The 26,278-nt window shown below is 36.7% G+C and overlaps 1 protein-coding gene across 2 annotated transcripts in view; it reads right to left on the minus strand.

Annotated features, from left to right (window-relative positions):
- LOC108721334 (uncharacterized) overlaps window positions 1–26,278 on the minus strand; it is a 139,097-nt gene that overhangs the window by 84,752 nt on the left and 28,067 nt on the right. The window lies entirely within an intron of this gene.

A 26,278-nucleotide genomic window follows, 5' to 3' on the forward strand; every position in this document is an offset into this window, starting at 1 on the left:
CGATGCTCGGCGAAGGATCATCTCTATCTCCGGCATATCGTTCGATATCGTTAAGAAAATGATAGTTCCCGGCGCGAATCGGCGGGAAAAATGGAACAGCAGGTGCTCGCGTCGGGCTACGCAGGCAATCTGTCAGTAGGTGGGTCCGTGTAATCGCGCAGCGCGCCGATTCTTACGTTATGCGTTGCGTGCCGTCGTTCTCAGGACGATTTAAACTTGCCGCGTCCTCCCGGCGGCGCAATTACGAGACGCGGAGGACGCGAAATTGGCCGAGTTTACCCAACATCGACGTGTTTAACATTCATTAATTTACTAGGTCCATAATTTTTCATTCAAACTAAAATTATACCGCGCGGTACTTTGAGAGAAAAAAACTCCACGTACGTGTGTGTTGCGTGCAAAGGGTGGGAGGAAAACGGTAGAAGATGTAATTTAATCTCTTTCATGAATAAGTTATTTCAAAAATCTTCGTTATAATATATGATGTTCGGCGTGTTTCTAGGCATTTTATGTCTTCTGAAGTATTTCAAATGATATATCGAGTGAATCTTGATCGCATGCCAATATAACTTTTAATAACGTATTCGATTGGACATACTAAGTTAGCGCGCACTAGTGCATACTAAAGCCGTTATGCACTAATTTAAAAGTAAAATGTTCGAATTATAAAATACAGATTTTACTTAACAGCACAAAAAATGTACTATATAAGAATTTCATGTTTAATCCGTTATCGTATTTATATTAAATACACATTTTTACGTCAATTTATGTACGACGGCTTTAATGTGCACCACACGGAAAGAATTTTCTTTTAAAATTTACCCTGAAATATGGTAGTTGTGGTACAATACAATATTTAAAAAATTTTTACCATGTACTTCAGTAAAATTGATCAAACTTTTTTTATTGTAGTTATTATTGTAGTATACTTTATTGTAATTTTATTAATGAATGAGAGAGATTTACATTAAAATTCTTCGAAATACAATGTTGTCCCACGACTGTTATATTTTCAGGATAAATTCTAAGAAAAAATTCTCTCCGTGCAGTGCGCACTGAGTGCATCCATCGAATTCGCTATAAAAGTAAATTTAAAACACAAAATAAGAAGAAAATGTATAAGATATATACGGAGATCCTGCATAAGAAATCAAACATGCTAAACATGTTTCGAGCCACTTAGTTACGCCGCCTCCCTCTTTCTCTCTATTTCACCTCCTCGCGTGTGGATTAGAACACGCTAGGCGAGCACCATTACTTTTTTTATCTGTCTATAAAAGACAAAGGCACTCAAGCAAAACGCGTATAAATTTTGGCCCAATTTTCAGCGATCTCGCTGTTTCAAACTTATGATCATGCAAATCCCCTGCGATCGTTCGTGCTCGAAGGTCAGCGTTTGTTAACGAAGATTTTTCTTGTCCTGTCGCCGCGAAACAAACGATCCACGACGGGTATTGTATGCGACTCAACACAAGGCGTCGCGCGTAGGCATCCAGGAAAAAATCTGTGTCGGCTCTTTATCCAAGTCGGTTAGGCTTAGTTGGAATAATCGCTTTTGTGAGAAAATCCTTGACACCCATCGCGATTTTCTTTCCGCGTTTCGAGATTGACAATAGGTCGTTCCAAGATTGAAAGACGGTATGAAAATCCGCAGTTTTGTGCAAAAGCCGCTTAAAATTCTTCCCCTGGACTGGTATAAATTTGTGCAAGTGTGAAAAAAAGGAAAAATCATTGTACTACAAGTTTATGAAATATTCATGATTGTTCTAAAAAAAACTCGGAATACACTTGCCTCCCTTTCGCAAAATTCGCTAAATAAATAATATTCGCGAAATGAATGAAGCTTTATGAAATGTAACAGCGGAAAATATTTATATTCGTCCCAATTCAATAATTGTATTGAAAAAAAAAGGGAAATGTGGATAACTTTATTTTATAACAATCAATATTATTCTGTGAGTTATATCAATTATAAGTTTCCATTTTAACAAAATGTTCAGATAAATACTACGACGTTCAATTTGTATATAACTACAAATATTTCTTTAAATAATATTTTATTTAAAATAATTTGAAAATAAAGCTCATGACAGAGATTTTTCTTATTTTATTAAAAATCTTCTTTTTAAACTAAATATTACCTTTTCTTTTTAAATATATGGCACGAATTTTTGTATTATATGCCAAATAAATTATACGTATTAATTTAAACGTTCGCATAATTTTTAAAATATCTAATAGAAATCTGATTTCACACGGTAATTTCTTTCAGAAATATATAGGACGTTGTTATTTTACCTCTATTATCTTCTTAAAACATTAATAATTAATGTGAAAAAATGAGAGAGAGAGGATCGTGATTATTATACATATAAATAATTACGATATAATCAATCGCATTAATGATTACTAACAATCAGTAATATTGCATATATTATTAAGCAATATATTTAGTACATTGTATTAATGCAACTAATGACGGTGCATCGGTAAATGCATCTCTTCCATAATAAATCAATTCATAATAGTTGATTTTGTAAAGTCGAAAATCGATCGAACGTGAACGTGTTAAATCTTTTAGATACCAGGTGGAGATTATCGCCTCACGATTAAATTCTTGGTTCTATCGTTCGATCAAGAAACGGCATCTATGATCGTGTGTGACCGCTATTATTGCGGTCTGCCGTCCGGCAACCGTCACGCATAGCTACGCGCGCGTAACGATCGTAGGAGACTTCCGGAAAAGAAAGAAAACTCGGGCAGGCAGCGTAATAATCCCGTTGGAAACTACAGACGACTGTGTGCGCAATTACGGTAATGCGGCGCAAAAGCAGACGAAGAGAAAATAGAAAAAGAGAAAAATAAGTTTGTAACTCTTGGACGAACATAATACCAAAATAACATAGATATATACACACAGTAAAGGAAATTACGAAATTGAAAAAACTATCTTTCTTCTAGTACCCGAGTCTAATTTCCAATAACATTTCAATTACTTTAATGGCCGATATATAAGTTGATATATAAAGTCATCTGACGAAGAAATCCTTTAATTGTTTCGCATAATACAGGCATAAATGATTCTTTTTTGCAGTTGGAGAGCGCGCAAGAGAGAGGAAAAGAGAAGATCGAGTAGAAGCATTTCTCTTTTAAACGGTAAAATTCTTTGGAAGGACACCAACAGACATGTATGATGCACACGAGCGTGTAAATTGGAACGTGAAAAATGTAAGAGACAGGCTCAGCAAAAGAGAGAGAGAGAGAGAGAGGGGGAGCCGTTTTCGTCACTTTTCTCTGCTTCCGGCGTACACACACACACATATTCGCGATCTTTCCATCTTCTCTTCACGACCGTGAAAAAGAAGGGGCGCGCGCGCGACACATACACCCCCTTCCCTCTCCCGAACTCGAGAGCTCGGCGGCTCTCAGTTCTCCCGCGAGTGAACTGTTGCAGCAGCTGAATATTACATCGCGCCGGTACGGTACACGCAATTGGACGTCGAGTTTCCCCCTACGGTAGGTACATACACGTAGCGCTTATGTCGAGCGTTATCCCGAGGCATAACTCATGTACGCTCACGCGGACGCGCAACTCAACGCCCCGCGCACAACAAACTTACGAGCAGCTAATGTTTGCGTAGTCGCGGGAATTAAGGATGCGCTCTCTATTCTCTCCTCTCCACTCCTCTCGTTACGGCCGTTGCTTAACCGGGGTCACATACATCGGGTCCCCGGTGTTTATGCTCGATATTACGGAAGTTATCGTCGTAATAGCGTTTTAGTTTTATACTTTCTGCACCATGCATTATCTCTCTCACTCTTCTGCTTCTCTCCATTTCACGTCATTTTACGAAGCGATAAAATTACGAAGTCGAATGACCACCCACCAACCAGACGACTATCCTCTACCTCATGGATGTATTTATGACCGCGATAGCGCGACACCGGCCGTACGGGCGAACCATGAATCCACGACTGCGAAATAATCATTTTCATCTGTCGTTTTTTATTGTGAGCCGACTGTCACGGATCGACAAGCGATGAGGTAGTTCCCCAAACCGCGATTGCCAATTTTTTGATTGTCGCGCGCTCACAAAGGGAGGTACTAGCTGTCACTGATGACAGATTCCGTTAAATCGGAAGAGCGGAAATATTCTCTACGGAGAAGTCGAAATGTGTCGGTTTGAAGTTGAGCATTTTGCGCCGATCAATCTACGAAATTTGTCCGCCGACATTTCGAAATAGAGAGAAAGAGAGAGTGATTGCATTACGTATTTGGAAATGTCATATCGATTGGATGATGTTATGCAAAAGTGATTTAAATAATTCAGTAGTAGTTTTGAGTAAAATGTAGAATTGGACTTTGTCAACTCAATTATCCGCGTCCGATTATAACCCATTTTAATCAATTGCACAGATTATCAAATTAAGTGTATAAAATTGCTCAATTACACTTAAAATCCGATAATAAAGGGTATAATAAAATAACTTTTTCCACTCAGTTAAGCTGATTGAATGTAAAAAAATATCTCAAGCTCATTTCTGCAGCCATTTGGATAATTCAATTTTAAAAGTGTCAATGATAACAACTAAAAAGATTTTCTACCATTCTACTCAGCATCAAACAGATAAATTGATGAAGAACATAGACACGGCGTATAAGAAATTGAATTATCGCTAACGATTAACTTTCTTGACTCGTATCTACCTGATTGATCAGGCGTATGCTGAGTATATCTTTTTTTCATATGCAGATACGATCGAAAGTTCAACGTTCTGCAGTTTAAAAGTTCATTTCTTAGTTACCGGAGTATATGTTGTATGCACAATACGTTACGTTCACATGCGAGTGTTGTTAGCGACAGAATTTGTCGACGTGACATTTTTGACATAAAATATTTAATGTAAGAAACTGTGCAATTTTATTGAGATTATTATATATCGCAGACGCTAGTTTCCGACTTGCTGTTTTCGACATGCCGTGTTTTGTATCAAAGTTTTAACCTTTAACCTTTTCGCGATGACGGGACATTGACTGATAAACGTTACTGTACAGAGCAATGCGCTTCAAAGTATCATTCTTTTCCTTAGAGTACATAACTTTACATCATATAAACTAGTATGAATATTCAATACAAATGATTCTAGTATACATATATCTCTTGTTGAGAAAAAAGAAAGAAATGTGTTTGATAATGTTAACTTTACAGAAAATGTTTAGTTTGAGTATAAAAACTATTTTTAGAATAATAATTCCCTCCACGTCACAGAGACTATCTAATCAAAGTTTAGAGAATTACCCAATTTAGGAACATAGTTTATGGAACACAATTTATGGAATTATTTTCGGGGATCATGTTTCTATCGTGTCTTGTCCGCTTTTACTATTTTTACAGTGTAATGCAATACGAAAAAGATGTACTTCTAATCAAAGTATCGCGTGTCACAAAGCTGGATACTGTTTCTTGACCTTCTTGCTTCGCCCAATTTCATTATATAACACGTACTTTTGTGATGCTCTGTTCGTGAATACGCCTATTCTATAATAAATAAGAATTAACATAAAAAGTTATAAATTATAAACATCCAATTGAAATTTTACGTGCCGTAGTACAATGTAGATCGACTTCCTCATTCCGGACGTCACACACTTCATAAAAATTTCAAAAAGAACGTGTCTTCGTTGTCGACTCGCTCGTGACTGCTGGCTTCTAAGGCCTAATGAAAATGATATCGAGAGTAGAGCACTACTCGGTACGGTAAAAAACACGCGGCAGAAATCGATTAGCCCTGACAATCCTCGACTAACGGCGCGCACATCTCTCGAGAGAGACCGGCCGAGAGATAGAAAAGGGGAGCATCGAGAAGAATCGGCAAAGACGGCGCTGGAAATTATTGTTGTGATTACACGTTCATGCCGGACCAGGGTTCTGACCGCAAGTATAAAGGGAAAACGAGGACGAAAAAGAAAAAGAGTGTCTTGTCCGAGGATACAATATCCTCGCGAAACGTGCCCGGATTTTATTGAGAAAAGACGAGAGAGAAACGAGAGTCGCAGGGAGAAAGCGCGGCCGCGCGATCTCCGGTGCTACCACGGTCCCGCAGGCCTTAATCTCGTCGATTATTTCGTTTGGGGATGCCGCCGACAGATGGTGGGTTCAAGAGAACGAGAGAGAATCAATTTCAAGGAATCAGCCCCCCCGGGCTGCGTTCTGCCGCTCGCAGGAGAAGAAGGGAACGGAAATGCCGAGAAACGCTGAGAAGCAATAATCCTGTGTTGTGCGTCCGTATCGGCCATCCTACTCTCTCTGCCCTTCTTCAAGCGAGAGAAAATTAAAAACTTAAACTGCTGATCGCGACATTGCGACCGAAATCAATTTCAAACAGCATCTATCCTGACACAGCTGGATAAAAATTCGTGTAACTTGAAAAATCAAGAAATGAATGAGGAAAACCACAACATGTTACACATTGTATAAAAAAGTAAAATTACAAATAATATGTGTAAAAATTACACAATTTATAGTGGAAATATATAAAATTGTGCGTTTTTAAAAATTAGTATTTTTATGTTTAACACTAGAATCGCCGGAATTGGATACAGCATTATTTACAGTAAAAATAAAAATAAACTGTAAACATGAGTGGAATTAATTAATTTTTTTTGTAAATCAAACTTCTAAAATGATGAAAAATCAGGGAAAACTGTTAACCAATACGGAAATCTATAAAAGTTACAGCAATTTTTAATATCAGCGGAGCCAAATTGGCGTCGTTGGCGGTTAATTATGTTAATACTTCATAACAAAAAGAAAATTACAATATAACATAGAGAGAGAGAGAGAATATTATTTTTATAGTTTTTATATAAATATACACATTTTTGTGATATTACATAATATAATAGTATATCCCACATATTATATTTGCACTTTTATGTTCGTATACATCAATAACATAGCTTAAGAAAAATTATGATTCATTGACGAATTAATAAATAATTTTATAAATTAACTCCATTTGTAAGTTTATTTTTGCAAATTGTTTAATTAATGTAAAGAAGAATAATTTTATTTGCAAATTATGGTTTTACTATTATAAATATATATCTTTAATAATGAGTTTCAAAATTATTCATTATAATTGTTGTAATTTTACATGTAATTTTTTTTACAGTAGCAACGTTCTTCAGATAAAAAGCTATGTAACTGCAGGTTCTAGGATGAGAAAAAAGTAACGAATATATACTTTGCATAAAATTACTTTTCATAATATGTAAGGTTTTTAAATGTAATACATTCATAATACTTTAATTAACGTTAGAGGTTCACTTTGCAAGAACGTTTCGTGAAACTGAAATTTCCAGAATCCAGATTTTCATATGTAACGATCCAATATTTATCTATGATTTAAGAAGCCTAACATAGATATGTACCGACGAAATCAAATGCAGACGCTGTCGAAATTCGTTAAATATTTGCAGGTTCAGACACTGATCCATTGTCTCGATTTCGCGACCCACTGTGGGATTACTCGGCGGTTATCGATTATTATATTAGCGTTCACCAAGCCGCACGAACACACCTGGGCCGTCCGAAATCAATTTTTCAAATTGTCAGGATGCTTTTATCGAGGATGTATTTACGAAGTTCGAGAGGTTAAAGCGCTCAGCCGTAAGTATGCGCGCGTAACGAACGATCGTTAATAAAGTTTCGGCATTTATCTCGGCTTTTCTACCGCGATAATTATCCTGATATACATATGTATATACGTCTACGTATATCTTTCTTTCTCGCGTCATAATCCTGCGCAATACTCGTGCACGTACCGTATCATGCGAAGAATCCGCGCGCACAAGCGAGTGACTCGCAACGGCTCGGAGTTCGGATTTCATCCCGCGGTGGTCTCTCGTCCTGAAAATTACATACTCGTTATCCGGGAATTTCGCGTACGTAAAATACTGCCCGTCCGAGAGGGACAGCGGAGATGCGGTGTTTGAATGGACATGCACACGTACACGTGTGGCGCGTTTACGCGAGTCTCCCTCATTCAGGTGCGGGACTCGGCTCGGCTTGGCGGAGTTAAAACCGTTTTAGCAGAAGTGGCAGCACGTGATTACGATGGTTATTCTTGGCTTTGAAGCTTTGATATACTCATACGTACAGTCACTCATACATTTTCTCTCTCTCTCTCTCTCTCTCTCCCCCCTCCATGATTTCTCTCTTCCTCGCTCTTTCTCTATCCCTCTCGCTACGAATCCGTACACGTAACTAGGACGCGTCTCCCTGTGTTCACCCAATGCGGGCGAAAATAACGCGCACAGTCGAGTATTGGGAACGTGTCGTCTCTCGTTAAATTATAAGTTTCATCACGTGTCGCTTACCGTCCACCATCACGTAAAGCGCATTTTCGGCCGTCATTCAACGATATTTGAACAGTCTCGTTTAACGAAAACATTGAGTAACACGGTAACGGAACATTAGATATATGAGCTGGTTCGTCATTGGCGGTATCATCGGGAAGATAATAATATTATACAAGATAAAATAAAAATTGTCACAGAAAATAGATTAAATTTTTATAAGATTTAATTCTCTCAAAACAGTCGATTTTGGAGATTAATAATATACTTATTGTTCTTAAACTTCAACTACATTGAAAAAATATAAATAAAAAATTTAACATATTAAAAAAAAAAGAATAAAAAATGTTGAACAAAAATTACTCGTAACATATCAATATTATGATAATATTATTTTGTCTCGTTTAATTATTATTTTCGCTCAAACAAGATGGTTTCGATTGACAAATGTGAAATAATAGCGTATGCGGAAACAAACGAGAGAATCTTCGTTATATAATAGATAAAGCAGTGAAAATGTATAATGTAGCCCTTAGCTATGCTTACGACAAAACTAGGTTAATATAATAGCTAGTAGTGGCTTTCTGTAACTATTTCTGTAGGTACTGGCTAAATAGTACAGTGATTATTCAACATATAATACTGCAATGAGACAGTCAGTACAAATTATTCATCTGAATTAATTATAGGCAGAATTTTATTCCCAGGAGACAATATTCATCTCTATGTTTTCATAAGATGTGCATGCAATATTTACTTTAAAAACATCGAACAAATATACATTCGCACGTTATGATTGTATTTTAGAAAAGTAAATTTATATTTGTTTTACGTTTATACGCATATTTTTTCTTATATCTCTGTTAAGGAAAATTATTCAATTTGTATAATGATAAAATTTAATTATTTGTTTAATTATATCTAATTACATTTAATTATATTTAATTTCATTTATATATTTAATTCTTTTTAAAATTATTCTTATTTATAAACTGATGTACAAAAATAAAACATTTTGTCTTACATATACAAAAAAGTACTTATTTATCATTTTAATTTTCATAATATTCATTTTAATAATTAAAATATTTATTCTAGTTTTCTAATGTATATTTTTCTTTCGTCATAAATGACGCGTTTCCGTTTACCTTTTCTACACTGAAAAAAGTAGTAATAACTACCAAACGTTGAATGAAATAATTTAATGTTTACTTGTTTTTTTTAAATCCAAAATAATTTTACTCTTCTAAATTTAGTAAATATTTCTAAACGGTTGACTATATTATTGTTTGTGTCGTAATATTTATTATTTAGAAAAGTAAAAATATTTTGATTATGTATATTAACCAAACATTTCATTAGAATTATTTTACTCAACATTTAACTTTTTTCCAATATATTTAAAAAAAAAACGACTAAAAGTTCGTTGCTCCGATTTCTTTTTATAGATGATAAATGTATAACTTCTTCTGCTATTGTTCCACTTGCGCAAGATACATGATCATCCCTAATTGTAACTATAGCCTAACAAGTCGCGCGAGGTATACAGCAAAATCTGGTTGTTAGCGATATCCTCCTGCTCGCAATAAAAATAAGATGGTAGAAGAAGCGACGGTGCTCGCAAAACCCTCAAGAGGGGTATAAACGATAAGTAGCGGAAGTAGAATCGCCGAGAGGTTTTCAATATAATCATAAAAGTTTACTTTCGCTTTGACGTTGATGCGAGTACTCATGACATAGTAAAAGTCATTATAACTTGCTGGCAAACGTCGTTATGCGTTTATCTACGGTCGGGGATGGACATTTAATACCAGTTGTTTTTGGTGTAACGATACGACGGGCCTCGGGAACTTTTCTGGGTCGGGATAAAATACGTCACGGATGTTACGTCGCTGCGAGGCTCTCTTAGTTAGATTTCAATTCCTTCAGCGCTGAGTTTTCATTTACCATAAGAGCAACTCAAGTTGTTTGTAAATGGCCACTCTACACGAAATTTTGAAAGAAATACCAAGTGCTTTCAATATAGATGAAACGAAGGATTTTTCACGATTTACTTTTATGAAATATAAATGCTTTAGGAATCTTTTTTGAAATTTCGGAATGCTTCAATTCTGAGATTTAAGCAATAAAGAATAAATTTAATTATCTACGCTGCTTTCAAAAATACTAAAATATTTAACATTGAATAATTAAACAGCATGTATACTCGGCCAAATATCACAAAACGGAGTATAATTTCGGAGGTAATTCGATATTTTCTGCATTTTAAATGCTTGAAGCTATGAACTTTCGACGGACAATTTATTCATTAGATGAAAATTTAATAAACGAATATGTGATTTATATGGAAAGATATTTACCATCACCATTCGAAATATCATAAAATATGTTTGTGATAAAATTATAATTTTTCAAATCTTTTTCTTATATTAATATAATGTAATTATTGCTTTATTAATATAATTATTCCTTCAAATTATATATAATCTTTAATAGTAATTATATCTCTAAAAACAACAGAGATATTATTTTTTCAAACGCTCTGAATATTCATGATTGACGATGCTAGAAACCAAAGAATTAAAACATCATTATATTCGCGAGAATGTTTACTTAATTCATTATCGTTTTCTACGTGTAAAAATATAAACGAAGTTCGTATTTATGACGCGGAAAACTTACGGAGAAAAAGAGGAAGAAAAGAAACATAAGACACCCCTCCCGACTTTTAAACTTTGGAATTACGTCTACTTCTGGGGATACACGAAGACTAAACCGAGTAAAATAAAAATGTTGCAAAATGCCCGGATATTCAGAGACATTTTGGAACTTATTTAGCGAAACTCCAGTGATCAACTTTCGCACGTTGCCAGATCCACCGGAGAAGCAGAAACAGAGAGGGAAGAGCACGAGTCGCGTTCAATAAATTTGTCCACGTTTTACCGTTGGCAATTCCGTCGTACACCGTGGAGAGTAGTCCTTTATATTTATTTAAACAAAAAGTTAATGAACCTTCCTCTGCCTTCAACCAGTTAGAACGAGGAGCTATTCCCTCTTCACCCCCGCGCGATATTTAACACCAAAGTTTCCAGCCGTGGAGTACGCAATTCCACTTTCGGTTATATTTGCACTGTGAGTTTTCCGCAATCATAACGAAGTTCCCTCCCCGAAAGGAAAGTTATTTAATTCGATATCGGTGAGAGTACCTTTCTACTAGTGCAGATCCTCGATGCATTAATTAACGGGAATGCAAGTGCGTATTCAAGACTTTAGTGCTTCGCAATCGCTTATAAGTATACGTCTCGTGTACGTGCTATAAGAATCAAATTACTAATTAATGTCATATATAGTATAGTACCACATATTGCTCATTTGCTACAACAACGACACAACTCAGAAAACAAAGTTTTCCAGGAAATGAATTTGAATGTTTTAAATGATTTAAATCATTAAAATTTAATTATATTAATGATTAATCTGAAAATGCAACTTTGATATTTGATTTGCAATTATTACAAAATGTAATAATTGATTGTAGAAGATTAAAAGTACCCAAGTTCTTTTAAAGTATATTCTTTTTTCTTCGTTTCCATTCTTTTTCTGCAATCAATTAAAAAATGACAATTTTTTTTAGTTATGTCGTTATAGCAAATGAGCAACATTATGCATACATAATCACACATAAAGAGAAATTAATTCTTCCAGCTGTGAAATGTATGCATATTAAAGATTCTACAATCTGCTATGAAATTCTAAACGATCCTGTGTTGGAATTAAATTCAACAACATTCGACACGTTGGCAATTCAAAACGTTGAGGCAATTCATGTCACGAAATTTTGTTTCGTTCTCGCATTTTGCCAGATTTCCCTACCTACGGTCGGAAGTGGACTACATATTTTCCTTCACAGAAGTGAAAAAAGGATCGGAAAAAGCAAAAAAAAAAACTTTTATACGCGAGTTTATCGAAATTGTGAGCACACAGATTTTTCATTACGATCTGATGAAATTTGATTGGGTGAGATCGGAAATCGTAATAAAGCGGAACTTTGCAAAGATTTCTGATGACAATGTCATCGATCCGTCTGCAACTTCCATCTCTGAGTTTTGCGATGCTATATCTGCGAAAACATCCTAGCGTGCACACGAATGCGAATAACGGCGCAATTTTTCATGATACATGCACCGGATGCGATGCTCGAAAATAATTCGACGTTACGAAGGATGCGAAGAGCGAACCGGAAATAACGAGATTCGCAGAATGGAAATGGAATATCTCGTGGAAAGGCCACGGCGAAAGATTCGCGATTTAAGAGAAGAGATTGTCGTGTACCCCGTAATAAGCAGTAAACGCACGTTTATTTCGCTTCCCATCCGTCTCTCACGCTAAGCTTGGTCACCGGGGCGTGACCTGATAAATTATTCATACTTGTTTTGTCAAAGTATTCCGTGAATCGAGTGTCTTCACGGAAACTTCGTCCGGCGTTCTTATTGATGAATGCGGGAAATGTGGCACATGCTACCATTAAGCTGAATAAGGGCAATGGATAAGCAAATGAGAGCAAAGATAAGCGAATTGCATCCAAGCTGGAAATATATCACGCAAGTTATTTATTTTATATATTTTATAGAATAGTATTCACAACTTTTCTTTTATATTCTTGAATGGACTAAATATTTTTCTATTAAAAACAAAAGAAAAATATAGATATGTAAAAATAACAGAATTCGAAATATTGATACATTTTACAAAAAAAAAAATGGAAATTTAAAAATATTTCTTGACAGGCTATTCACTAGCATGTCTATCTTATCACGTGCACAAATACGAAGTGCCATTCATGGTCGATTTCATCAACTCCCCTAAAATTCTCGTTAACGAACGTTACATCGACAAGCCATCGATTTTTAATAGCTCGTTAAAAAACAAAGGGTCGATTCAACAAATGCCGGTACTGCAATAAAAAAAGCTTTGCGTTTAAGGGATCGTCAAAGATTTAACGGGTGTTATTTGTCCCGGTGAGGAAGCTCGCTAAAATCGGCCGTTAGTCGAGCTTTCGACCGCGCTTGAAATCGCAGCAGAAAATATCGGATATCGTGCACGGATAGATAGGAAAGTAAACGAAGCAATATGGGCAAAACTGGAAACACGGTCGATGGCAGTTATGTCGGCGCAACGCAGCGTGTTCAAATATGCGACGCGTATTGGAGTTCGGCCGATTAAAATGCTGTTCTGGGAGTGCTCCGATTTAAATCCAATTATTAACGGCGAATGAGCGCGAGCATTAACGCTAAGTGGCCTCGGCCGCATCATGAACCGTGTGACGTCGAATCGAAATAATCGCGATTGCCCTGTCGCCGCCTTGTCATTCTCGATGTTAATATTCGATACGTAACGCCCGTGCACGATGGATTGATTATCTTATCGCACACGCGCGTGTCGTGCGTTAACGAGTCGATTTAGGGCTGCTTTTATTTACTTTATGTCGACCTTGCCTCCGTAAAAGGACATGTATCCTTGACTTTATGATATCAAATCGATCGGGTGCACGCGTAAAAGCTGCTTTGCAATTAAATATCAAATCGTTATTCCACAAAGTTGCGCACGTATTACAGTAATCAAGTGGTTATCAACAATAAAAATCACGATAAAAACTTAAATTTTTAAATGCTCTGATTGCTTACTAATTTTTGTTAAACTTCATGTAATTTACTATCTTGAGATTTGTTACAAAGATTTGTAATAAAAACTGAATATAATGCTTCGTAATTAATAATTTAATACTGAGCGTTATTAATCATTGAATTGCGTGCAAAAATGTTCTAAGAATTTTTCATTTATTCGTGTATATGCATACAGAAAAATACATACTATATACCAGTTAATAATTACTTGTTTCAAAAGTTCATATATATCTGTAAAAATCTATTATAAGTTCATCACAAGTACTAAATTTCTTCGAAATATATTCTGAAAAAATCCTAGTAAAGTTTAATACTTTAATAGAAATTATTAAATTAAAACAAATTCGATTTTCTTTTATTATATAAAGTCGTTTCTTTGATCAATTATATAATATTTTTCAAAGGAAAATAAATTCTTAAGTACATAATGATGAGTTTTTCTAAAATTTTTAATAAGTATATTTTAAAATTATTATTATATAAGAAAATATTTTTGTTAAAGATACTCACCGTTACTTTTAAAAGGAAGAAAGTAAATTTAGTAACTTTTTTTAGCAACAGAATGATATTTTTCTGTGTGTATGTCGATAGAATTGTTTAAAGCTACCATTTATTCTGTAATAATAAAAATATCATAATGCGTCAAATACGATTAATAGAAAAATCTTTTTACGATCGTATTATCGTTGCCGCGAGAAATAATCGTTTCCCCGAGACTAGATCCCGCAGAACGAATTCTTTTTGCCACGCCTTATTTTCTCAGAGTGTGTCAACCGAATACAATAAAAATATCGAGAAAAATTTCAGCAGTTGCGTTATGTGACCAACAAAGATATAAAAAACCGAATTTAAATTGCATTCCCAATGAAAACGCTGCAACCGCGTATCGTGAATGCATATAAACCTGCACATCTCACGTTTCGTTTTCTCGTGGATAGGCAAGCGAACTCTCTCCTTTTTCTCTTTCTTTCGGATAAAAATAAAATTTGCTCTTAAAACCCTATGGAGTATTTTCGATTCGTCATACATATCCAAAGGAAAAATGCAGCTTGACACGCGCGCGAGTACGCTTCTGTAACACTGAATAAGCAAACATTATCTCTAAACGCCTTTGGAGGCAAACCGTAAACATATCGTATTTCGCGCGATACACACGACGCGTATACGCATTACACGCGAGAGGAGGAGAACCGTTCAACTTACAACAAGCGAGTCCCTTGTATCCGCGGTCCATAGCATACATGGCGCGCGGCTTACATTACATAAGCGTTCCGCAATAATCTCTAGCCTGTGTGCGATTCATTACCTCCAGCATCGCCGCAATACTACACCGTGGAAGATAATTCCGAGTTACGTTATTATGTCGCGCGATAGTCGAACTATGCCTTGTAAATAATAACTTGCGGTCGATGATGGAAGAGTCGCTTTCTTAGTTTTATCATACGGATAAGTGTCCGTGCCCTATCATGTACAAGAAGAAAAAGTTAGAAAGACTCGTCGACATTCTCTGATAGTGAGAATAAATTTTATTTTACTTTCAAATATACACGTATAATGTTTTATGTGACAATAAAATGTGGTTATATTAACATACCATATAATGCAATAATAGTAATTTGCGGAAAATATTCCGTCACTTGCAGACATTAAAGATCCATCCAAGCATGTACTCTGACCTATAAATTCAGTGATATAAATAAAAAGAAATTCTTTTGTGAAATAAATTTTACATAATTTAGGAAACAAAAGGCAATTATAATAATAAATTGAAAACAGAATTTGTCTATGTAATTTATACAAAGCTTAAGAATTTAAAGAAACGCATTATTTGTACTATCAAAATATATTGTAGAAATGTGTTATAAAATATTCCTAAATCTTTTTTAAATATTCTGAATATTGTTACACATAAATGGACTTATCGTGTAGAACCCTCGTCGTCTCGAAAAAAAAAAAATTGATATCCTGCAATTTCCAAATAACACTTTGCCTATAAATACTTTCTGATGAATAAACTCGTTAACCTCTCCCTACATCTACACGTCGACAATGCGATCAACTATAAAGAATCGATTTTGTGATTAAAAAAAAAACAAGTTCTGCATCACGCTTTGATTTATTACTTGACAAACACGCTCGCAACGAGCCAACATTTGCGATGCGGGCGCTTTTTTTCCTGGTCAAAAGAAGAAAATTCTGAAAAAAAAAAAAAGAAAAGAAAGAAAAAGGTCGAGCAATTCGCGCCGCGATTACGTTTGCACTGTCACGGCGAAAATCCCGCGATGGCGTCCGAGATACGACACGGATTTTCCACATGTGTTTAGACCGGCGGGCAAGCGAAACGAGAAGAGATACCATACGACGAGAATGTGGAGAAAGGTGAGATTCACATCAAGCCGCGCGAGCGCGAGCGCGAACGCGCGCAGTCGAGCATTTGTTCGAGATGATTCCCAGATGCTTGATCGCTCAAGCAGATATAATCCCACGAGCGGGCAAACGGGATGATTTTAAACAAAGGAAGCCACCCGGTGAAGCATGATCGAAGTTCGCCACGGTACGTGGCCGTTCTCCTCGGCTCGGTGGCCGCCGCTCTATCGGCCTTTAGACGCCTTCAAACCGCCGGGCACGAACCGACCTTCGGTACCGACGTTAAGGTGCGTCCAAACTTGCAGTGTGTTACCGCGCGCTGTCGTATTGTGTCGTCGTAACGTTTACAAATGACGGCACGCTGTGTCGCATGTCAAAACTCTACTTAATCAACCCCCGTACCCGAAATGATGGGAGGAACAAAGTAAGCCGCGGCATGTTAGCATGATTCCAACGAAAAAATATTCGGCACGTTGGAAAAAGAGAATAAGATTCTTTATGGTCACACAATTCTCAAGTTCTCAAGGTAACTTACCCTATTAAAGATGCTCCTCTTCCAACCTAACTATCCCGGAAGCGGGTGTCATAAAGAATCGGCTTTTATACGTTCTACCTCGATTTTTTGGAAGGAGTACGCTCCGCCCATATAGTATGTCAGTTTACGTTGTCGAATAATGGCGGGTCAAATATTGCTACCTAGAACAGGAGGTTTTCCAACACAGTCCTGTGGTTTAGGACCGTACATACGCACTTGTCGTCACTCGACAAGCTACGCCTTGTCCCATTCGCTCCAGTCGCGATGTCCGATATACCTAATATGTATGTATATATTGTAGTAAGGTTTACGGGTCTGGACGGTACCTTTACAGCGCGCGAGCCCATAAGATGCTATAGTCTCTCCGGCGAGTTTATAATGTAGTCTTCTCCTCGGCTGCCATAGCGCGCGGTGTTGGTGGTGTCGTTGCCCGTTCTCCGAGGAAACTCCTGAGGCGAACACAAAGGATCCGAATAATGCGGCCGAACATCACCGCAAAACGTCATCGGCTTTCCTTGCGATACATCGCGACGTTGATTAACATGAACATACCACGCTGTTCTTCGGGGAATAATATTACGAGTTACGATAAGTGGATCGGATGTAGACTTCGGAATTATGATAATGACTACATATGTTGCTTTAATTAAGACCAAGGAGGATTTAACGAACATTTTAAGCTTTCGTGTAACGCGTTATATATATACATTGTTATAACAGCGGATGATCTCAAACATGTAGGTAAAAATATTTCTGTTATATGTGGGAGAAAAAAATTTTCACTCAAATTTTATTTAAGCTGAACCAACAGTAAACTCTCTCGAAAGATAAAGCGCATACGATGCATATTTGACGTAACATCATTTTTTTTTCATTACAAGAGCTGGTTGAGATAGTTCCCAACCGCGATATCTCTGGCATTTAAGCGGTTGAAGATTCAAAATATTGGATTTTGGATGTGGGTCATCCGAGCGCGAAAGTGTGGAGTGTGGCATACAATAGCATGTGTGCGATGCGCATAAGCGACGAAAGAGCATCGATTATTTCCTATCAATCCTTTATCGCGCGAAATAAGGCCGTGACTTTCGGTTTTCCCGCGACGGAGCCTCTTATCGCGTTTCGAAAGCACACTTCCTCACGCGAACCGTACGGTATACAGCCACCGATCTTAGCGATAGTGCGAAGAAAGCATAACCCATTAAGCGCGCTGCGAGTGGCGGTTTTCGCAGCCCTTTTACTCCAGCTCGCTGCATTTTCCACAAGGTCTCCTTGTGTTCCCGATTCAGGTCACTCGCGCAAGTACGTCAGATCTACAGAACCTATATAACAACCTACATTACAAAATACTTCCTATCGAGAATTTCTTGCATTGTTCTCTCAGTGAGAACTATACTCCCTTCCATTTATCTAACTCTTTGAACGAAATCGATAAGGTTTCAGAAAAAATTCCAAATAATCTTAAATTCTTTAAAAAAAAAGGATAATTACAGGAAAAACCTGGAATAATTCACAAATAACGCTATAAAGAATTACTTTTTACTTCTTTTTAATTACAATACTCTCTTCTCTTTCTAAAAAATTAATAAAATGCATGATTTTTATAGAAGCTATATAAGAACCTTATATTACTAAAATACTTTCTATCGAGAACTTCTTGCATTGTTCTCTCGATGTAATTACACTCCCTCCCATTTATCTAACAATGGTCGATAAGTCTTCAGAAAAGTTTCCAAATCGTCTTAAAATCCTTTATAAAAAGGGTAATTATATGAAAATCCCGCAGTAATTTATAAACAATAATAACAAAGTATTATTCCTGTCATTTATAACTATGATAATTTCTTATCAATTACTTACTCTCTTCATGAGTAAAAGTAACGTTTAAATTGCGGTATAAAATCTGCAAAAACTTAATAAAAGACATGATTAGCGGAGTTATTATCATATTTTCAAAAGAATGGAAAACAGAAGTGCCACTCCTAAGCAATTCTATCAATTCTCTCAATGAAACAAATGTTGAGGAAATAAAAGGAAGATATATAAATATGGGTTGTATAACTATTCGAAATTATCGCACATTCTCAGAAAGGATTTCTAATATCGAGAAAAAAAAATTCTTGACGTACTTAATCTTAGTACTGTTACTCAACTGTATAAAATTATAACTGTATTAAGATTAAATCAATAATTTTTATTCTACTCCCTTGAATAAAATAAGATCGACATTTTATCTTGAGACGAGTGTAACACATATAGATTTACATATATATTCTTACGTTTAGAATAAGTCTATCCAGTGTTATATACGTGATGCTATAACATCATGACAGCGAAGCTCTCGTGGTGTAGCACGTTAGATGAGAGATATATGGAAGATTCTGAGTTCGAGTCCCACCTGAGCTCGGTTTTTCGTTGTCGAAAAATGTAAGATTACTAACATTCTGCAAAACTTCTTTCCGCGAGAATAGGAGATTTCCTTTAGATCGGTGTTTAATGTTAAATTCATTGTGTCTAACCTAAATTTTTCTGTTAAGAAAATTAAATGGAATAGGAATTATCAAGAATACCTCATTCTAGATTTCAGAATTTTTCATTCAAGAAGAAAATCTTCTTTTCTGAAGAATAAATATGATTAGTTCTATATCGATCTTATTTTATTCTAAATCGAGGAGTAATAGCATTGAATATTATAGAAATCTTTTCTGTAGGTGTGCGTATTGAAAAAGAAACCGGTAGTATCTTTTATTCGCTGTCATTGAGTTTAACGAATAAGTAAGAAAACGTAAGAAAATTGAAGGAAAGAACGTGAGATTCTTGTAACACGTCGAGATTCTTTCCGGAGCATCGGTTTACCTTCATCTCCGTCGTCATCGCTATTACGGCTACAGGGCCATTCGACGTTTTTCATTCTCAAGAAGCTGGTACGGCCATTCTCTCACGCGAACCGGTAACTGTGCCGCGGAGATTATGCAAAGACAGCATCATCGAGCGAACGGGCGAGTGAGCGAACGAACGACTCCCGGTAAGCGGCTCTTTATGCTGGTCCATTCTTTTTCCCTTGTATCGTCTTGTGCGATGAATTCTTGGCCCCTTCGATCACAGATCTGGCAGCTTTTTGCTCCTCGAGAGGAGTCACAGAGGAAGGGAGATTTTTACCTCTTGAATTTATTATGAATCGATATTACACTCGATACATTATTAGTGATACGTCTCGAACGCTAATTAGGCGAAGTCCGATTGCGTACCGTAGTCGTTAAAACGTTACCAATAATTATGCTAGTAGTAATTACGTTATCCGTTTATTCGTTGCGCACCATGCTTTGCGTTGCCTGCACGTCATTATCGACTAATTGCTTTTCGTATTTGTATGACAGCGAGAGCGATTTAAAAATACTCCAAATAGTGTATAAATTATACGAGAAAGAGAGAGAGAGAGAGAAAGAGAAAAAGAACGGCGTATATATCCGGACCAGTGCATAATTGTCGGTGAGATATGTGACGCAATGCACAACTACGGTGGCTCTTCGTAACCAACGAATTAAACTTGAATTAAATTCTAATTTTAATCTCGTATATATGCTTGACTTCCCAAAATCTCTACAGAAACTCGATCAACGCGGGTTGGCCCGAGTACTGAAATTTTAATGACGATTATATACCGTCAAATGCTACGCGTCACCAAATTTTGCCTTTGCTTGCATTACGAGTAAGTATACGTATATCAAATAAGCATGCATTGTAATATTTTATTGTACTTGACTTCCACATTGATGACTCAAATTCAGAGTCGACAATTGCAGTTTACTTTGTTGGTAAGTATACATTTCAATTGTCTGCGAACTATAGTTTATCGTCTTATAAATGCATTATTTACGCACCAACGCGGAGGTTTACTATAGGCATTTTATTTTTATTTGACTTATTCTTGAAGTCACAAAACTATTTTTATTTTTATTTTAATCGAAAATAAGAATCGGCAAACATAAGCGATTCTGCTGTAACTATAAATTCCAGAATATGTCAAAAAACTTTTCGACTGTAATTATCCGGTTAAGCATAAATTATGGTACAATCCGATCAATTGTAATGCAAATAAGAGAACGGCGATAGTGTGATCTGAAAGCTGGTGTTTTTCGTATCTCGCTAGCCGTCGAGATTTGAATCTTTGCGGACGTAACAGTTTTTTCTCAGAATTACCTCTAGAATCTATTATCGATATATTTGCATTTCTTTCCCGCAGCGGCCACTCGGCACATTCCCGTAGTCGGCATATCCCTTTGTTTTTCCGCACGTTCGATGGTAAGGCCTCGATGAGACGAGAACATTCGCGCATCTTCTGGATCTTTAGACTTTCGTTAGAGCGGGCGCTTCTTTCTCGTTACTTCGTCGAGAGCGCTTCTCGTTCTTTCACACGAGAGACCAGCGACTGTGTTGCTGATGATGCGAGAAGAGCATCACCCATCAAGCGTGCCGAGTTGAGCGCGGGGTCGGCGGGTTCGTCTTTGCCGACCTTCCCTCTTCGTTTTTTCTCCCTCGTTACCTTCGACTCCCCGACATTTGCACTCGCCATGCCGCCGAGGCGAGGCCGAGCCACGTTGAAGAGAGAAAAGGTAGGCACACTTATATGCCGCGCCTTTTGTGCATGGGAGAATGCAAGGCGAGTGCTCATCGCGGCGTGACTCAGCCGCACGATATATTCACCGATTCGATGAAAACGTATTTATCATTCGTTTCCTTTCGCTTTTGCTCCTCCCCCTCCCCCCGACCCTTCTTCTTTTCGCTTTCTCCATTGATAGATAGCGCTTGTAGCACGTAAAAGCGATCGTATACAAATTTATACGAACGTAGAGAAGAGCTTGTAAATTCAACTTAAGAAAATGCTAATTCTGCGATTAAACTCAATCCGATTTTCTTATCCTTAAGCCGCAGAAGCTTTATAAAACGTTCGTTCAGTCTTCCCTCTGCGAGAAGAAAATTTGTGCCGTTGATAAGCTCAATATGCTTAATTCGCGGGATTTACAAGCTTATAAATAGTTCCTTAAACCTGAGTTATTCTTTCGTTTATCTCGAGCTACTTTTTTCCGAGTGAAGGAACCATTTCAGTGACGTTGGCATAAATGTATTTATCGATGCGACTTAATTTAAAATTTTATGAAACACGTACGTCCTTCTTTTTAATGTCTACATTGATCATTATTTTGCAATTAAAATGTGCTTTTAAATATTTAAATTTTGCATGAATCATATATACACGTAGTCTTTTTAATTTCGTAGAAATGATCGAATGGATTGTTGCAAATATACAAATAATACAAGTATGATAAATGTGAATTATTGTTATTCGTTGACTAGAATAATAAATATAATCATGAAATAATGATAACGCTGATATTTCATTGTTAATTTCCGTATTATTGCGAATTTCTGCATTATGACAGAAATACGTTTAACGATTACTGGAGTAATTAGCAATCAATAATCAAAACGACCACGGTAGCTGGCCACATCAAACTGAAACTTCAACGTAAAATTTCTTCTTTCTTTCAGAAGTGGAAAGACTTTATTAAAGTACCTTTATTTTCTAGAACGTTGAATAATGAAAGCGCAGTATTACTTCGCAACACGGAAGAGCAACAATGAATATTCGCGGAGCTTCTCCTCCTGAATTGTTTACGATCGAGAGAAATTCTTGCGGGTCGCGTAAATATGAATCGTCGTTAAGGCGGTAATTGGATCGTTTGGAAAAATATTCGAATGGCTCGCAGCGAGGGCTCTTTTGTGAAATCAAACTCGCCACAGATATCAAAGACCGAACAACAACAAATAACGGCGTGCGGCGCGCTTTTGCCTCGTGCCTTACTTCGGGCGATCGTTCTTTCCGCAACTTTCCTGAGTCGTTCAGCGATCGCGACACTATTGTTACTATTATTCTTATGTTCAGATAAGATTGTTCGTTTATTATCTTCGATTATGCGACATTCCAACTTATCTCGACAATGCACAGTAATACCAAAATGCCAATGAGATTATTTTTTTCCAAAATTTTCCTAGACCCATGGTGGAAGAGGACAGGTGAGATAATGCACATAACAGCAATTCAACTAGCCAATCAAATTTTAGTCCTACTGCGCATTCTTTCTCAAGTTGTCTCATCTGTCTTCTTCCACCATGCCTAGAACTGTCTCAATGCCATAACCTCAAATAATGAATAGAGTTGTTGCAAATTCCTCATTCTAAAATTTCATGATTTTTTCCTGATTTCCAGACAAAATTTCGCGATTTTTTCAATGTTTTGAAATTATTTGTCAAATATTTTGAAAAAACAATTTATCATAGCAATGTAAATAACTGTTAATGTTACTGACACTGCTTGTATTTAATTGTTAAGTTGGTAATAAGTATTCCAAAACTGCATAGAATGCGTGTGATGTATGTACCTAAACACATTGAACTTTTTTAAAGCCAAGAATTTTAATTTTCTAGAAAATTTGCAAAATTCCCTGACTTTTCCCTGATTGTTTTTAATTTCCATGATATTGTCTTGATTTCAAGCTTTGTGGCAACTCTGAATAAAATGATAAAAGATCCGTATTGCAAAGATGTTGTAAATATTTTTCTGATCAAAAATATCTAAAGATACATTTAAAAAATGTCGTTGGATATTTCTATAGAATAGAATAGAATCAAATTACATTTTGGAAATAATATCAAAATCTAAGTTCCCGTCTAAATTATTTCCTAAGTTTCTTTTATTGAGATACTACATTATATTACAATAATTCTATGGTACATCAATAAAACTATTTAATATACTTATTTAAATATTTTGTTTGCAAAACTGCATCTGGGCATCACTATGTGATGGCGAAGAGAGAGTGGAAGGGAATTGAAGATCCGCGTTTCTCTATACCGTGCTTTTATGCGAGGAACCTTCGATGAGGATTCAACGACGTGACTCAACGCCATAAGCACGCGGAGACGGTTGTGAAAGAATTTCCCTCGACTCATGGGCTTATCGTCTATCATTAAATTCTTTGGCCGTTAACGAACGGAGAGGAGGCGCGTACACTATAAACCGAACCAAAGCGGCAATCGCTTTTTCTATCCGTCGAATAATTCCGTCCCGACGAAGGAATCGCGTTTATACGTTGTACAATTTGTATACACATAGCTGATGTGAACATCCTTGTGAGAAGCTGCGCGCCGTTCCCGTCGCATCGGAAGTGCATCCTTGCAAACGTGTGTACATTGGAAGCGCGTTAATTCACACGGTGGTTGAATTGCAGTCGTTCCACAAACGCAAATCCAATAATTAAAGTCGTTCTAATAAAAGTAGTAAAAAAATGCGTTATTTCTGAAACACGAATATTATTTTCAAGCGTAATCATGTCTGGATAATAATATATCATTATTACACAAGAATATATTATGTTAATTAACATATATAAGATTGATGTAAAGAACACTGTTAAATATGCTATAATGTCAAATTTAACCTAATTTGAGTCGCTACTGCTTCTACTCAATATTATCGTTATTTTTATACGAAAATAATGGAGTTAAATAGTTCAAATTATTATAATGTCAAATTTAACCCAATTTGAATTTTCAACTATTCAACACCATTGTTTCAATATAAAATAACGATAGATATATTGAGTAAAAGTAGTGGCGACTTAAATTTTTGACGCTATAGATTTAACAGTGAATGTTGTGAATCATTCTGATTTGTTTCAAAAGTTAGATTAAATCCATAAAAATGGACTTTTCTAAAGAAAGACCACTTCAATTGCGACGGACTGTTTCTCTGCTTACGTATATATTTGTTCTGCGTTCCTTCGAGTCCTGCATCCGGCGAGTTAACGCACGCAAGTGCGTGTCAGGATACGATGAGTGCATTAGGAGAGGAAGAAAGAGAAGAGGAGAGAGAAAGAAAGCGCGTGTTTCATCCGCGTGAGCGCGAGGTATTTCTCTCTCGCGAGGTCTCGAAAATAGTAGCGCACAATCTGGGCTACAAGGCACGTAACGTGGACTATTAGTTCGCTACGCTTCGGCATGCGGCAAAGCGTGCCGTGGAACTCTTTCGCTACGCTTCACGACGTCTACGCTCACCAGCAGGGCGCAGGGGAACCCACCCGATACTTTATGCAACGTGCACGATGCATATCGGTATGCCTGACGATCGCCAAAAAATACCGCAAGTATTTTATGCGGCGCACTGCGGTGTTATCCCTCCCTTTCCCTCTATCTCTTTTTACCCCTCGTGCGTCTTCTGCATCGGTGCGTCTCGTAATTGCGACGCGTCCGCGAGAATTAATTCGTACGATTGGCCGACTCGTTTTTTTTCGGGCTCGCTTGCTCGTGAGAAAACGCACGCACTGTGTTTACGAGTGCGATTAAGGTAAGTGAAGCCAAGTGCATTTATTGAACAAGTGCATACAGGGTGTCTCAAAATTTACAAATAGGATTGCCATAAATTTCTCAACCTTAAAATTCCATAACTTTTCCTTGATTTCCGGACAAAATTTCATGATTTTCCCTAATGTTTCAATAATATTTTGAAATTTTTTCTGTTTTTGTCCTGATTTAGGAACCGTCAAATATTTTGTTAAGAAAGCAAATGTAAATTGCTATTTACATTGCTGATACTGCTTGCATTTAATTGTTAAATTAGCATTCCAAAACTGCGCAGGTATGATGAACGCACATTAATCTTCTTTAAAGCCAAGAATTTTAATTTTCCAGAAAATTTTACAAAATTCCCTGACTTTTCCCTCGACTGTTTTCAATTTTTCTGACATTTCCTTGACTTTTAATTTTGTAGCAGCCCTGACAGAGTATAAATGTGATTTATTATTATTATATATATATATTATATATCTCGGTTTTTTCTATTAATTTTAGGTACATTTTGCATTATAACAGACATGTCTCTATATACACCTTTCAGAGTATAGAAGGTAGTATATAAATAGCGCGCAACCAAATTTACCACACATAATACACACGTTTGTTCGGCATACGTGGAATGTATGTTCACTTGCCTTCACTTGCCTTAATACATTTTTAATCGTCTCTTTGACGACGCAACTGTCGAGCGTTCTCTGTTGAACAAGACGACGACGGTCCTTTGTACATACGCTCGCCGCTTTACCTTAATCGACGCATTGTATGTGAGCACTTCACTTGCCCCTGACCGTCTCCTGTCCCCTCGCAATTTCGGATCTGTGAAAATCTGTGAGAACGCTGCGGCAAACGACAGGAACGAACGTTGGATGAACGAGTGCGAGTAACGGCGAGGAACGGGCGCGTAATCACGTAAATACC

Source organism: Mycetomoellerius zeteki, unplaced genomic scaffold, assembly GCF_001594055.1.
Source record: "Mycetomoellerius zeteki isolate Tzet28-1 unplaced genomic scaffold, Tzet1.0 scaffold167, whole genome shotgun sequence".
Classification (NCBI taxonomy): domain Eukaryota; kingdom Metazoa; phylum Arthropoda; class Insecta; order Hymenoptera; family Formicidae; genus Mycetomoellerius; species Mycetomoellerius zeteki.